This window comes from Protomyctophum bolini, assembly GCF_963924005.1.
Source record: "Protomyctophum bolini genome assembly, chromosome: 21".
NCBI classification, from domain to species: domain Eukaryota; kingdom Metazoa; phylum Chordata; class Actinopteri; order Myctophiformes; family Myctophidae; genus Protomyctophum; species Protomyctophum bolini.
In genome coordinates, this window is record NC_137882.1 from 6,288,633 (window position 1) to 6,302,258 (window position 13,626).

Genomic DNA, 13,626 nt, shown 5'->3' on the forward strand with positions numbered 1-13,626 from the left:
AAAGTAATTTGTGCATAAAGTGCAGTAGTACTCAAGTAATACAGGATACGCTGTCAACACTGAATCAATCAATCAATCAATCAATGTGACAAAGTCATAGTCCTTGATACTTCTATATGACAGCTGACCTGGCAGAGCGACCAACGTGTGTCTCGTAAACCTGAATATCTACCGGGCCAAAGGACATGCCAATGAAACAGTTTCACCCAGCAAAGAAGATTGAAAAACAACCATAAAGTCATTCAGAAAGCTGTTTAGTACAGTGGGAAGACACGGAAATATACTTCTAATCAGTGTTTTCTTATTGTAAAAAATGTGCTGAAAATGATGAGCTATGATAAAAAAGTTGTCAAAATGTCCCACCTACCTCAAACCCCCCTTTTTGGTATATGGCTCTGGCGAAATTGTGTAAAGGCAAATATTAATTCACTAAAATTACATAAATAAGACATGGAAGTCTGAAATTTGTCATGGAGTATCGTGACATAGGGGTAAGTATAAGAATAGGATTTTGGGGGGTTGCTACCATTATATATTTTAAATATGACCTACATTATCCCCAGAAAAACAAAAAAAGATGCTGTCCGCTTGACTAATAATAACAAAGATGGTTATTTTGAGATGAGTATCACTGCCTCACTTGTATATAGAAAACCTCCCATATCCCTAAGCTTCATTTTGAGCCCAAGATAACCTTTCTATCTTGAAAGTTACTCTTTCTGTAGCCAAAACTCTGAACTATACCTCAAATCGGTGAAAATTGTATATTCAGTCAGTATCAGCTATACATTTGGAATAAATTAATGAATGACTGAGTTTGAACTGACTCCACATTATGGAATATTTCTTACTTGAATAAGCTAATAATGTTAAAAAGTTGGAAAAGTGTCCAATCTACAATTTGTATGCAAATGAGTACCTCCATTATCAAAATAATCGATTTTCACTATATATCTCAGCCAATACGGCACTTAAATGAACAAATAAGGTGTATAGACCTATGTTTTGAGGGTGGAGGATCTCAGTGAAACTATTTTTAAAGTGACCATATGTGCCCGTGGCATGCTGGTGTGCAAATCGGTGCCGATTAAATCAATTCCTCTATCTCGCCGGCTTCTTGTCCATGCTTTCCAGGGTCAAGGAGATCAAGCAGTTAGGTTGGTATAGGACTGCACCACAGGACACACTGGATTCAAAAAATATCCCTGCCCTTCATCATATGGTTTTGGTTTTTCCACCATAGCTTCATCAGCTTGCTTGTACAAGGCAACAGTGGCTGTCTTCAGAGCAGAGTAGATAGATAGATAGATAGATAGATAGATAGATAGATAGACAATAAAGAAACAGTGCCAACAGAAGGCATAGTTCCAAGAGGCATCACATCACACTTTATGCACGGAACTGAGACAAGCCTGCTTGTTCATAAGTCCTATACTTATGGGAACAAACGATCTTGAGGCCCTATAGCCTGCAGGGAAGGTACCATGTACCGTCGCCCTGATGGTAACAGATGGTATTGGCTGTGTAACGGGTGTGTGTTGTTCCTAGTAAATAGCTTTCCCCTTCCTGAGTACCCGGGTCTCATACATTGAGGTCATACTCTCAAATCGTACCCCAGCTATATTTTGCTGGACACGCTGATGTTTTTATGGAGTTTGTTCTTATTGACCAATGATAATGAGCCATACCAGGGAACAAAACACAATGTCAGTGCACTCTCCACAAAGGATCGATGAAAAAGTGCCATAATACCTTTTTCGACGTTATACTGTCTCAGTCTGCGCATAAAATGCAGCCTCTGCTGACCTTTCTTATAGATGGAATGAGTGTTGGAATTCCATGTCAGCTTGGAATCAATCGTTGTACAACTATAGTACCTGTATTCCTCCACAATCACTACCCACAATGACTATTTCCTGGTGTGCATGAGCACCAGTCCTAAGGTCAAATATGACGACCTTAGTTTTTTTGATATTCAGCTGGAGGAAGTTGCTCCTGCACCAACCGGCAAACTCGTCCACTGTTCTTCGATAGCTAATCTCATCAGTAGTTAGTTAATAGTTATCTGCACGCTCAGTTAGTAGGACAGAGCATTATGGATCAGGAGATAATGAAGCCAGTACCAGCCAGTAGACCAACGTGCCTTCTTGTCAATCTGAATACCCACAGTAGTGGCACAAAGGACATTCACTCAGAAAAGAAGATAAAGGTCATTCAAAAAGCAGTTCATCAGCACCGTTAGTAGGACAGAGCATGATGAGTCAGGAGATAATTAATTAATCAGTGGTGGAAAGAGGTGTTTTACTTAAGTAAAAGTACCAATACTGCAATTTAGTAAGGAATTGAAAATGCACTTTAGTAAAAGTACAAAACTATCGGCATCGAAATGTATTTAAAGTAGGCCTACTAAAAGTAAAAGTATACTCATATTGCAGAATGTCCCATTTCACGTCCCAAGTTCAAAATGTGTAGAAAACCTATTGAAAATAGCCGATCGACAAGCTCGCAATGCGTTTAGATGGTGGAGACCTGCGGATGGAGGTTTTTGTCACCCGCAACCGCAAATTCATTATCCGCCCTCTGTCCAGCCGCATTAATGATATCCTATTTATATTAATCAAAATTGTACTTAAGTACAGTACTTAAGTAAAAGTTACTCTCCACCACTGGAGATAATACAGCAACAGTACCAGTCAGGTTAAGCAGACTGTGACTGTAATCAGTAACATAACAGTACTAACCACGTGTCGTATACCACTCTATCATGGCTGTATACTGTAGGTAGACATTATTCAGCATATGCTTAATATAATATTTAAGCTTTTTTTAGTTGCCGATGAGACAGGAATACATCGCAACAGTGTGTTTATTCATGTAATTGTGGCATGGCTATTCAAAGGGCATTTGATTGAAACCAGCTTTATTTCAGGGGAATCCAATTGAGACCAAGGGTTAGGGGTTAACCCCTAACCCTGTATATACAAAGAACAATTACAGCAATGATTTTACATACATGGCAAACACTAACACACAAAAGGATAATATGATACAAAAACACACACCAGAAAACAGAATCAGAATCTCAAAAACACATTGTTACAAAAAGCAGGTGCATAGGCCTTCTTCTAGTGTGAGCTGGTCAGTTAAAAACCTTTTAAAAATATCATATTATGAAACAATAAGGACATCCAGCTTCAACTTGTTTTGACAGATATTCCATAGACGTCACGTGGAGCATGTATCCCTGAAGGCAGTATCTCCCAGTTTGGAATTTGACAACTATCAACTAGAACTGAAGGCGCGCGTACGCACACACGCGCACGCACGCACACACACACGCACACACACGCACACGCACACGCACACACACACACACACACACACACACACACACACACACGCACACACACACACACACACACACACACACACGCACACACAGCTGTTTCACATGGGGTGGACTCTTGTTTGGTCAGAGGTAGGAGTGGTTTGCAGGGTATATAAGAATGAGCGAGCCTCCTATCCTTAGTATCCTCACGTCTCTTCTTGTGACACCACGCCGACGCGACACGGTAAGTCAAGGAATACTTATAGAATCCATAGATTGCCTATAGATTTAAAATTTTAATGGATTGTGAATACAAATACAAAATATTTAATGTTCACTATAATTATTTTATTATTTCAGAAGATTTTCTAAAGATTTATTTTTCAGAAAATAAATATTTTCAGACATAAAACTTTTATGACAGATTGAACATAGCGTAGTTTTTCATTCACTTTGCTAAAATATTGTCTTTTCTTTTTTTTTCAGTAAACTGAAGCAAATACTGACTATATACGGTATGATAATGTCTTAATCATTTCACCATAAATGTATGATCATTGACAAATATTAATATCATTGTCTGACAGTTATGTAACAATTGTTATTGTTACTGCTACTGAATTAGTTGCATTTTCACTAGCTCTGGTCCATAGCTCTAATGCGTGCATTAGAGCTATGTTACTATCAACGTCCGCCGCTCGCATTAATGCAGACCAGCCTCTACTCTTTAGTGTAAATAAAAAGAACGTTTTTGCTACTCACCAAAACAAAGGCGGGTTGTGTCAATAGAAAGACTACTTTCCTTAGTGGAAGCACTCTGAGCCCCCCACCACACGTATAAACTGTACTTTTTGGCCAAAAAGGGATTTTGTTCCCACCGGAAAAAAAACATTTTTAGTTACTCCGCTGCGCCCTCTACTGATATTGCCCAGAGAACTGCCTCATAGAGGATATTTTTCCTCCGGTGAAAAAATATCCCTTTTTGGCCAAAAAGTACCGTTTATACGTGTGGTGGGGGGCTCAGAGTGCTTCCACTAAGGAAAGTAGTCTTTCTATTGACACAACCCGCCTTTGTTTTGGTGAGTAGCAAAAACGTTCTTTTTATTTACACTAAAGAGGAGAGGCTGGTCTGATTTCGATTTGAGATTTAACATGGTAAGTCCCATATCCTTGTACTGCGCGGGGCAGAATCGTAGAAGCAGTAGAAGGATATGGATCAGATCTACATTTTCACTAGAAACAGACTGTGTCAAATATGAGTGACTGACTGTTACAAAGTAAACGATACAGAAACACCTCCCTGACGCAGAGACAGCTTGTTTATTTTTGGACCACAATGCTTATGCGAAATGATTTTAAGATGAACCCAAAATTGTTCTCCATAGAGAAAGCACTTCCGCGAACCAGGCAGAACCAGGGGCTGAGCGAGTGACGCCAGGACTTCGGCGCTCTATTGGATTATATTTTGTGAGTTGGAAATTTACAGATACATGTTGGTTTATTTATACTTTATTTGTAGTTTTTTTGGGGGGCTACAATTACCAAAATGCTTTGGTGCACGCGACGCTCTATATACACTATACACTATAAACTCGCCACCATTTTTGTTTTCAAAACGCTGTTCATAGAAGACACACATGTTGACAAAGGTTGAAAGGGTGTCACTGATAATCTCACAATTAATGCAATTATTTAACTCACGATGTTAGAAAAATATAATATATTACCATGTAATCTTGTTGATTGAAATTATTTGTTTGTTTGTTTATTTATTTGAACCAACAATTAAACGGCAGCAAGAGTTCCTGACATGTTGGTTGAATCCATCTTTTTAGGTCACACTTGAAAATCACTCTGCTGAAGAATTCTGCAAACATGGGGAGTTCAGGTTCTCATCCTGAAGAGAGACCAGCAGAAGACAGAGATGACCTGAGATGCAAACGCTGTTCTAGATCTCTTCCTCGAACCCACGAGTGGAGCCACCTCGAGTGGACGACATGTCATGGCCACGAGGTGGTCAAGTTTAGAAATGGTGTATTCTACAGAATGCTACCATCCTTTGACTATATTTGTGGAAAATGCATGGATATAATAGAAGAGGAGAGAGAGTTTAGAGCAGCGGATCGATTGCTTTGGGATCAACAGGGGCCTTTGAACCGCTGGTGACACCGCGTCGACAGCGGGGGGATGTGAGAAGTGAAGAGATTGTTGTGCATTTAAAACACAACAAGAGTTCTACCTAATAAGTAAAAAAAAAACAAGCCCAAATTGATTAAATCAATTAATTACCAGCTGCGGGGGTCCGCTATACTGTAACTGCCTCTGTGTCAGTTTCAGTGCAGTGGTTTAGGTTAGGTAGGAACCAAGATTATGTCTTGTCTAGATACTTCCTTAATGTAAACGAAGTCCACACCCACAACACCAGAGGGAGTGCAACAAACCATGTACAACCCAGATTCGGCACAAACAAGGGACTAAATTATTTTCGCTCCTATGCCACCAAAATGTGGAACGCCGGCTGCCAACAGTCATTAAGACATGTGAATCCCTTGACTCCTTCAAAACCGCTCTCAAAGGGCACCTACGGACGGCTGCAATTCGAAACTGGCCCCTGTAAAATCAGAATCCCCCCCCACCGCCCCCCCCTCCCCCCTTCTCCCCTCACTGTATATGTTTCTTTTCCCTTTTTGCTTCCTTTATGATGAATTCCTGTTCTGTTCATTAACTATATATAGAAGTGTCTATTTGTACGTCTCTAAATGTTTTGATGAATTGAACAAGGCGGACCCTGTAAACAAGTGTAATGCTTAATTGGGTAGTCCACTCACAGTTAACAGTCTTTGTATTGAGTTTGTGCTTGAAATGTACTGTAATTCTGCAAACTGTTAATAAATATTTCAATCAATCAATTCTGTAAAGCGGAACTATTGTGTTCCGAGTCGTTCGTTTCTGCCCGGACATATTTGCGGTGAGCACATACATCAGCCAGACTTGGCAACACTCAGCACTGAAAGATCTAGTGTCAACTACCAAGTTTCCCAGGTGAATATGGGAACTCAAACAAAGCACCAACATTGTACAATTAAAGAGGATGTATAAAAATGACATACTTAACTATTACAGAGTGGAGGATGAGGCACATTGATTGTCTCGGGCTATAGTTGATTACTTAATTATTGTTCTTACATATGCATGTAGTGTACGTGTGTGTATGTATGTATGGATGCAGTAACACTTGGATTATATGTTTATTGCAATTACTTATTGGTGAATATTTAAGATGGGGGGTAGGAGTAAATCAGTTTTTACTTATTCCTACTCCTTTTTGAACTTCAGGTGCAAGACCAATGATCACATTGTTGTCATAATTTTATTATTTCATTCAAAAAGAAATATACATGCATTGTGGATATATATATATATATATATATATATATATATATATATATATATATATATTTTTTTTTTATTATTATCTTATTTGACTGTTTTACCTGAAGGTTTGAAAATAAATGACCACAGTACTGACCGCAGCACTGCCCTGTACTGACCAGTCACTGACCGCAGCACTGCCCTGTCCTGACCAGTCACTGACCGCAGCACCGTGCCAGCTTTGAGCCTTTGACTGAACTGTCTTCACAGATACAATGACAATAGTCCAGTGTGGCGTGTGCACAGATAGACACTGTAGGGGTGCTATAGAGCACCACCTGCCCTTTTCCCTCTGGACAGCAATGTGCCCTTTTGGAAATCAAAACAAAACAACCCTTTTTTTTGGTACAGAGTACAGTATGTGGACCATGGTGACATTGATCAATTCTTGATTAAAAAAAAAGAAAAGCTTCTAATGTATTAGTTATGCCTCAAAATCTATAAATCTCACACTATTAACCAATTCTGGGCGGGAACACCTTTTGGTATTTTAACTAAGCATTATATTATACTTTAGATGTTGAAAAATAGCTCATAGCGCGCCACCGAGTGGCACGCTATGAGCTTGTAGGTCTGCTATTTTTTTTTTATATTTTTGAAAAACTGACATAGAAACATAGCTTTTTCAGAAAACTGTCAGGATGTAGAAGACATTTTTAGAATCAAAATGTGTTAAGGCAACCGGCCGGTTCCACACGCTGCACAAGGTGCCCTTATTTCACTTGAGCACCTGCCCCTCTAAATGTCTGTGCACGCCACTGACAGTAGTTGTTACAGAGCAGAGGTGAATACATTGGGTGGAGTTACTTGCAGATCAAAGCATCGGTGGTCTTCTTATTACAATACATATGCAAACGGATTATCCAATCTTACCACTACTACTAGCAGTCAGTTGAATTAGACATTGTATGGTTGAACATTATTGAATATGAATAGGGTTTATGCACTATACCACAAAAGCTTTACGGAACAAGAGCAAAGGGAAAAATAAGTTGAAGAGAAGTATAGTAGACCAGGCAAACTTAATCAGCTATTAAATCCCTAGATCACTCATCGATTAGATGTATCACGGGTGATAGCTATGGTACTCACCATATTGTATCCTATATAACAAGGTTGGACGGTCCTCCCTGACAGAGAGACGAGAACTGCATTGGCACCTGTTCTTGTATAAAGCCATGCTTGGAGATTGTCATCATTTCTGAAATGGGTCTCTGAACCCCTATACCACACCCGGTCAAGTCACTTTCCCAAATTCAAGGTACCAAAAGTTAACTCTGAACTTGGTAGATCTGCTTTTAGCTTCTGTGGCCCTAAGGAATGACCTGCAAACGGCATTAAAATTGACCCCCCCCCCCCCCCCCCCCCGAGTCATTTTAAAACATTGGTGAGCATACAGGCTAATAGATAAAAAATAAATGGTGTCTCTATTTTGTAATGCTAATTAGAAAGGACTGTAAATAAATATACCTTCAATAAGGGAGACCAAATACTGTGCTGTCTTTACCTTAAAAATGAGTGAGTAGCCCTTTAAATCTTGAATGACAGTCACTGTATACCATAAAAAAAAAATAGAAAGAACTTAAAAATGATTTGGAGACAGACGAAATAAAGTTCTGAGAGGAAAGATTAAGGTTTTTAAGGTTTTTTAGTAGTAGTCTAGTCACTGGAGGGGGGTCTCCTGCACCCCCCGGAAATATACTTCTAATCAGTGTTTTCTTATTGTAAAAAATTTGCTGAAAGTGATGAGCTATGATAAAAAAGTTGTCAAAATGTCCCACCTACCTCAAAACCCCCTTTTTGTTATATGGCTCTGGCGAAATTGTGTAAAGGCAAATATTAATTCACTAAAATTACATAAATAGACATGGAAGTCTGAAATTGGTCATGAAGTATCTTGACACATAGGGGTAAGTAGCAGAACAGGATTTGGGGGGTTGCTACCATTATATTCTTAAATATGACCCATATCATCCTCAAAAACACAAAGGAATATGGTGTCCGCTTGACTAATAACAACAAAGATGGTTATTTTCCAACACATTATGGTGAGTATCACTGCCTCACTTGTATGTAGAAAACTTCCCATATCCCTAAGCTTCAATTTGAGCCCAAGATAACCTTTCTATCTTGTAAATTAGTCTTTCTGTAGCCAAAATTCTAAACTATACCTCAAATCGGTGAAAATTGTATATTTAGTCAGTATCAGCTATACATTTGGAATAAATGAATGAATGACTGAGTTTGAACTGACTCCACATCATGGAATATTTCTTACTTGAATAAGCTATATTAAAAAGTTTGCAAAGTGTCCCATCTACCATTTTTATGCAAATGAGTGCCTCCATTATTAAAATAAATGATTTTCACTATATCTCAGCCAATATTGCACTTAAATTAACAAATAAGGTAACCTATGTTTTGAGGGTCAAGGATCTCAGTGAAACTATTTTTAAAGTGACCATATGTGCCGGTGGCATGCTGGTGTACAAATCAGTGCCGATTAAATATCTATCTCGTCGGCTTCTTGTCCATGCTCTCCAGACAGTGTCAAGGAGATCAACCAGTGAGGTTGGTAGGACTGCACCGCGCAGGACACACTGGATTAAAAAACTCAACCACACACCCGGTGTGTGTGTGTGTATTCCTGGCAAAAGTGTGTGTGTGTGTGTGTGTGTGTGTGTGTGTGTGTGTGTGTGTGTGTGTGTGTGTGTGTGTGTGTGTGTGTGTGTGTGTGTGTGTGTGTGTGTGTGTGTGTGTGTGTGTGTGTGTGTGTGTGTGTGTGTGTGTGTGTGTGTGTGTGTGTGTGTGTGTGTTTTTAATTTTTATACCGTGATTTTGTTTTGGATTTTGAACTTTTTGCACATTGCATGTTGTACATTTGCTGATGTTGTGTTTGGATAATGTTTACACTAACATGTTTTACCTGTACATTGCATGTTGTATGTACATAGGCCTACTTATTTTATGAACATTGCACACACACACACACACACACACACACACGAAGGGGGCTTGGCGCAGGGGGCGTGGGTATGTCCAGATAGTTGCCTCGCGTAGGCCTCTTTTGTCCAGTGTCCACTCTGGGTCTGGAAACGGTACTTTTTTGACCGTTGACCCCAGTAGAAGGTCTACTGCTGTGAATTGTACACCTCTCCCGCTTAGCGGAGAGTTGGGTGTGGTAGAGGACATCTCCCTGAACGCGTGGGTATGTCCAGATAGTTGCCTCGCGGAGGCCTCTTTTGTCCAGGGTCCACTTTATAAAGTCCATGCACTCCAGTGAATAGCATTTATCCATTTAGATAACTTTATTATTATTATTATTATTATTATTATAATGATTAAATTACTTATTTTTACACAGAAACATAATGTGTGTCTTATAGCATCATATAGCATCATTTAAATGCTTAATTTGTAGTTTTAATGTGCAAATGAAACTTTTTTCCCATACTCTAGAGGGTACTCTTATTTTGAAGAGATCGACCACCGGAAGTCTTAAATCTGTTCATTAGATCTGCTCACTAGACGCTGCCTAAAATGAGCTCACTAGACAGTGCCCTGGCTGCTCTGCAGATAGACTGTTGTGCTCTCCGCGAGGAAAGCTTGAAATGCCAAAGAACTATCTCATCATCATTGACATGCAGAAAAAGTAGGCTACTGTTTTCTTAGCTTTGTGACTGACCAATGAGAAGCAGATTGTATTTGTCTGTCACAAGTAAAAGTTCTGTCCTGCAAGCGCATGTCATGTCAACAACACAGACAAGGCAGCTGTGCGCGAGGTGAGTCCTGCAAATTAAATTGACCCAATATTATTTTGTACAACCTACAGTAGCAAAGCATAAGATAATGGTTTGGAGAATAGGCTGGTCTCTCTTTTTACAAGAGATAAGCCATTGCATACAGGTTCTTTTTAATTTCAAGGACCCTAGCTGAGAGTAAAACCAAATGGACCCATAAGAGTCCCATTTGATTCCATTTGTACAGTATCAGAGTTAAAAGTTATAAAAGGGTCCATTTGGTTCCATTTGTACTAGTACACTCTCAGAGTTACAGACCTGTAAGGGTCCATGATTTGGTTCCATTTGTAGGCTACACTCTCAGAGTTACAGACCTGTAAGGGTCCATTTGGGTCCATGTGTTACACTCTCAGAGTTACAGACCTATAATGGGTCCATTTGGAACCCCCTCAAGGAACCATGAGGGTCCCTGGACCACACCTTTGAGAGCCACTGCTTTAAATAAATACATAACTAATATAGAGCATATCAAATTTAGGAGCCAAACTTTTTTGACAAATTAATTTAATTCAAACAGAACCGCGCACGCACGACACATGTGTCCTCTTTTTGGTCATTCAGAATATGGTATGCCTATATTACTTAGTCAGTCAATCACCAAACCAATACATTAACTAATTTATAAACAATCTCTTTAGATAAATAATGGACAAAATATCAACCTATGAAATGGCGCCATTGCATAATCCTTAGAAAATAAAATACAATATGCTTAGTTTTGACAGTTTTATTAAATTCTCCTTTAGCAAATAGATTTTTAAATGTGTTGGGCCAGAGGTAACATTAAAATTTTTCGATTGTCGACTGTATTTTGGGAATGTTATTGCTTTTGCATGTTAGATTAGTTTATTTTTTGTAAACAATTGTTTTTAGTATAGTTATATATTTGTATAGAAAGGCCTAACCATTAGCCTCGGCTATGAACCCCATATATATCGTACAATGCAACTTTATAACTAGATAGATGCATTGTTTTATAACTAGATAGATGCATTGTTTTTTGTATCGTCTCTGTTAAATAAAGGAAAACGAGGCAGGTATCTGACAGTGGGAATCTCACCCTGGGATACTTATACTGGCTGCTTTGTTTTCGCTTAGTTTATCTGCTGCTAGTTCTGCTTCTCAGATTACATTTCGACGTTTGTTTTAGGGATGTGCCGATGAGACATTTTGACCGATATTGATATCCGACAAAATTAATTGCTGTTATGGCCGATAACCGATATTACCGATGTCCATAACCCTATCATTCTGTGTTAAACAATTATAATAATTTTGTCCATTCTGAAAAATACATGTACAGTATGTAACAAGTTATCTGCACTGCAGGCTTATAGGCAAGTCAGATTAAACTTTAACACCTTATTTTTAATATTGTGATACATTGTTTATCTGTAAAGACAATCGGACGGATGTGTATTAATCGGATTATTCAGAAAATAACTAGAATCTGCCCATATACAGATGTGTTCGCAGATTGATCAGGACATGACATCAGGAGTAGCATTACCTTGTTACTGCTTGATGACCACTCCGTAAATTCATTAACACTTCCATCATCAATATTTTATACTATTAAACAGTACAAAGTTGGCTTCCAGGGCACTGGCATTACAGCTGTACATTTGAAATGTGCATTTATAGGCCAATATTATATTACCAAGTATACATTCAACTGATGTTTTAGTCAGGGACAGACTGTTGACTAGTCAAACAAAGGACTTTTTTAACGATGGGTTCTCAGATTGGATATTGTGTAGTATATATATATATGTATGTAAGTTATGGTTTACTAAGACAAGTGCCCATCAGGCACCGGCCTACTAGGGAACGATGCAAGTTGGGAACAATACAAATCAGGAATGCATACCCCCACAGTATTCAATACCACGTCATAGAGCATCTGTTTTAACTGTCTGTCTGTGTTTTAATTCCAGGAGGGAAAAACCACACGTGCGGATATTCCCAGGCCCACCAGTAGGGTGCAGTGTTTCTCTCTCCCTGGTTGAAAAACTGGAGACACACAACACACACACACTGGCACAACGGAAGGAATTAAAAAGAAGTCAAGAAGATCTGGAGGATCAGTGGCCACTAGTGGGTACACAGGTGCATGGCAGGTGGCTTTGCTTCCACTGAACTACAGTAGGTTTAACTTCTAATCCAAATAGTTATTTATTTATTTTATTTTTATTTTTTTCTAGAAACAGAAAAGCAATACAATGCTTGATTAATGGTCACTAATGGGTTAGGCTATACATTCATCTTATCTGGCAATGTAAAAATGGGTTTGCAACAAATGATGTACAATAATGACAAAATGATTTATTAGGAAAACAATTACATTACATAGAAAATTCAATTTTTCAATGTAGGCAAACTCTTAAAGTAAAGGCAGAAATTAAGCGACTTTGTAATTGTAAAATGGACAGAGAACAGGCTGAGAGAGAGAGAGAGAGAGAGAGAACACATTGAAACCAGCCCCCTCCTCGACCAATCAGCTTGATCAGACACCGCCAGCATTCTGCCTGAGAGAGAGAGAGAGAGAGAGAGAGAGAGAGAGAGGGAGGGAGAGAGAGAGAGAGAGAGAGAGGGAGGCAGGGAGGCAGCACAAGTGGCCTAACCAAAGAGGCCTTTTAAAATACTGGCTGCCCCCATTTTCAAAACATTGTCAAACAAACGTAATCCATTACATCTTCAGTGGGAACTATCAATATAGCAAATGCAAATTACGATCAGCAATGTTAATTATCTCCCCATGCAGCCAGCTCGGTAGTAGTGAGCACGTGCACACGTACATGCACAACACAGAGAAGTATCTAGTAGTCTATAGTGTTTTCAAAGAGAGCCGCCCCGTTTCTAACTATCTCAAGTTGCACTCTGAGAGTCTGTGACTGACTAACCACTCAACGCTAGTCTTCAGTGAGTCTCTGAGAGTCTGTGACTGACTAACCACTCAACGCTAGTCTTCAGTGAGTCTCTGAGAGTCTGTGACTGACTAACCACTCAACGCTAGTCTTCAGTGAGTCTCTGAGAGTCTGTGACTGACTAACCACTCAACGCTAG

At 39.2% G+C, this 13,626-nt stretch overlaps 1 protein-coding gene across 1 annotated transcript in view; it reads left to right on the forward strand.

Annotated features, from left to right (window-relative positions):
* Positions 1-12,530: 12,530 nt before the first annotated feature.
* LOC308336376 (inositol monophosphatase 1-like) overlaps positions 12,531-13,626 on the forward strand; it is a 31,579-nt gene continuing 30,483 nt past the window's right edge. The window contains exon 1 of the mRNA XM_080793739.1: positions 12,531-12,705. The gene's annotated coding sequence lies outside the window, so the exon portion shown is untranslated. The remainder of the gene's footprint in view (positions 12,706-13,626) is intronic.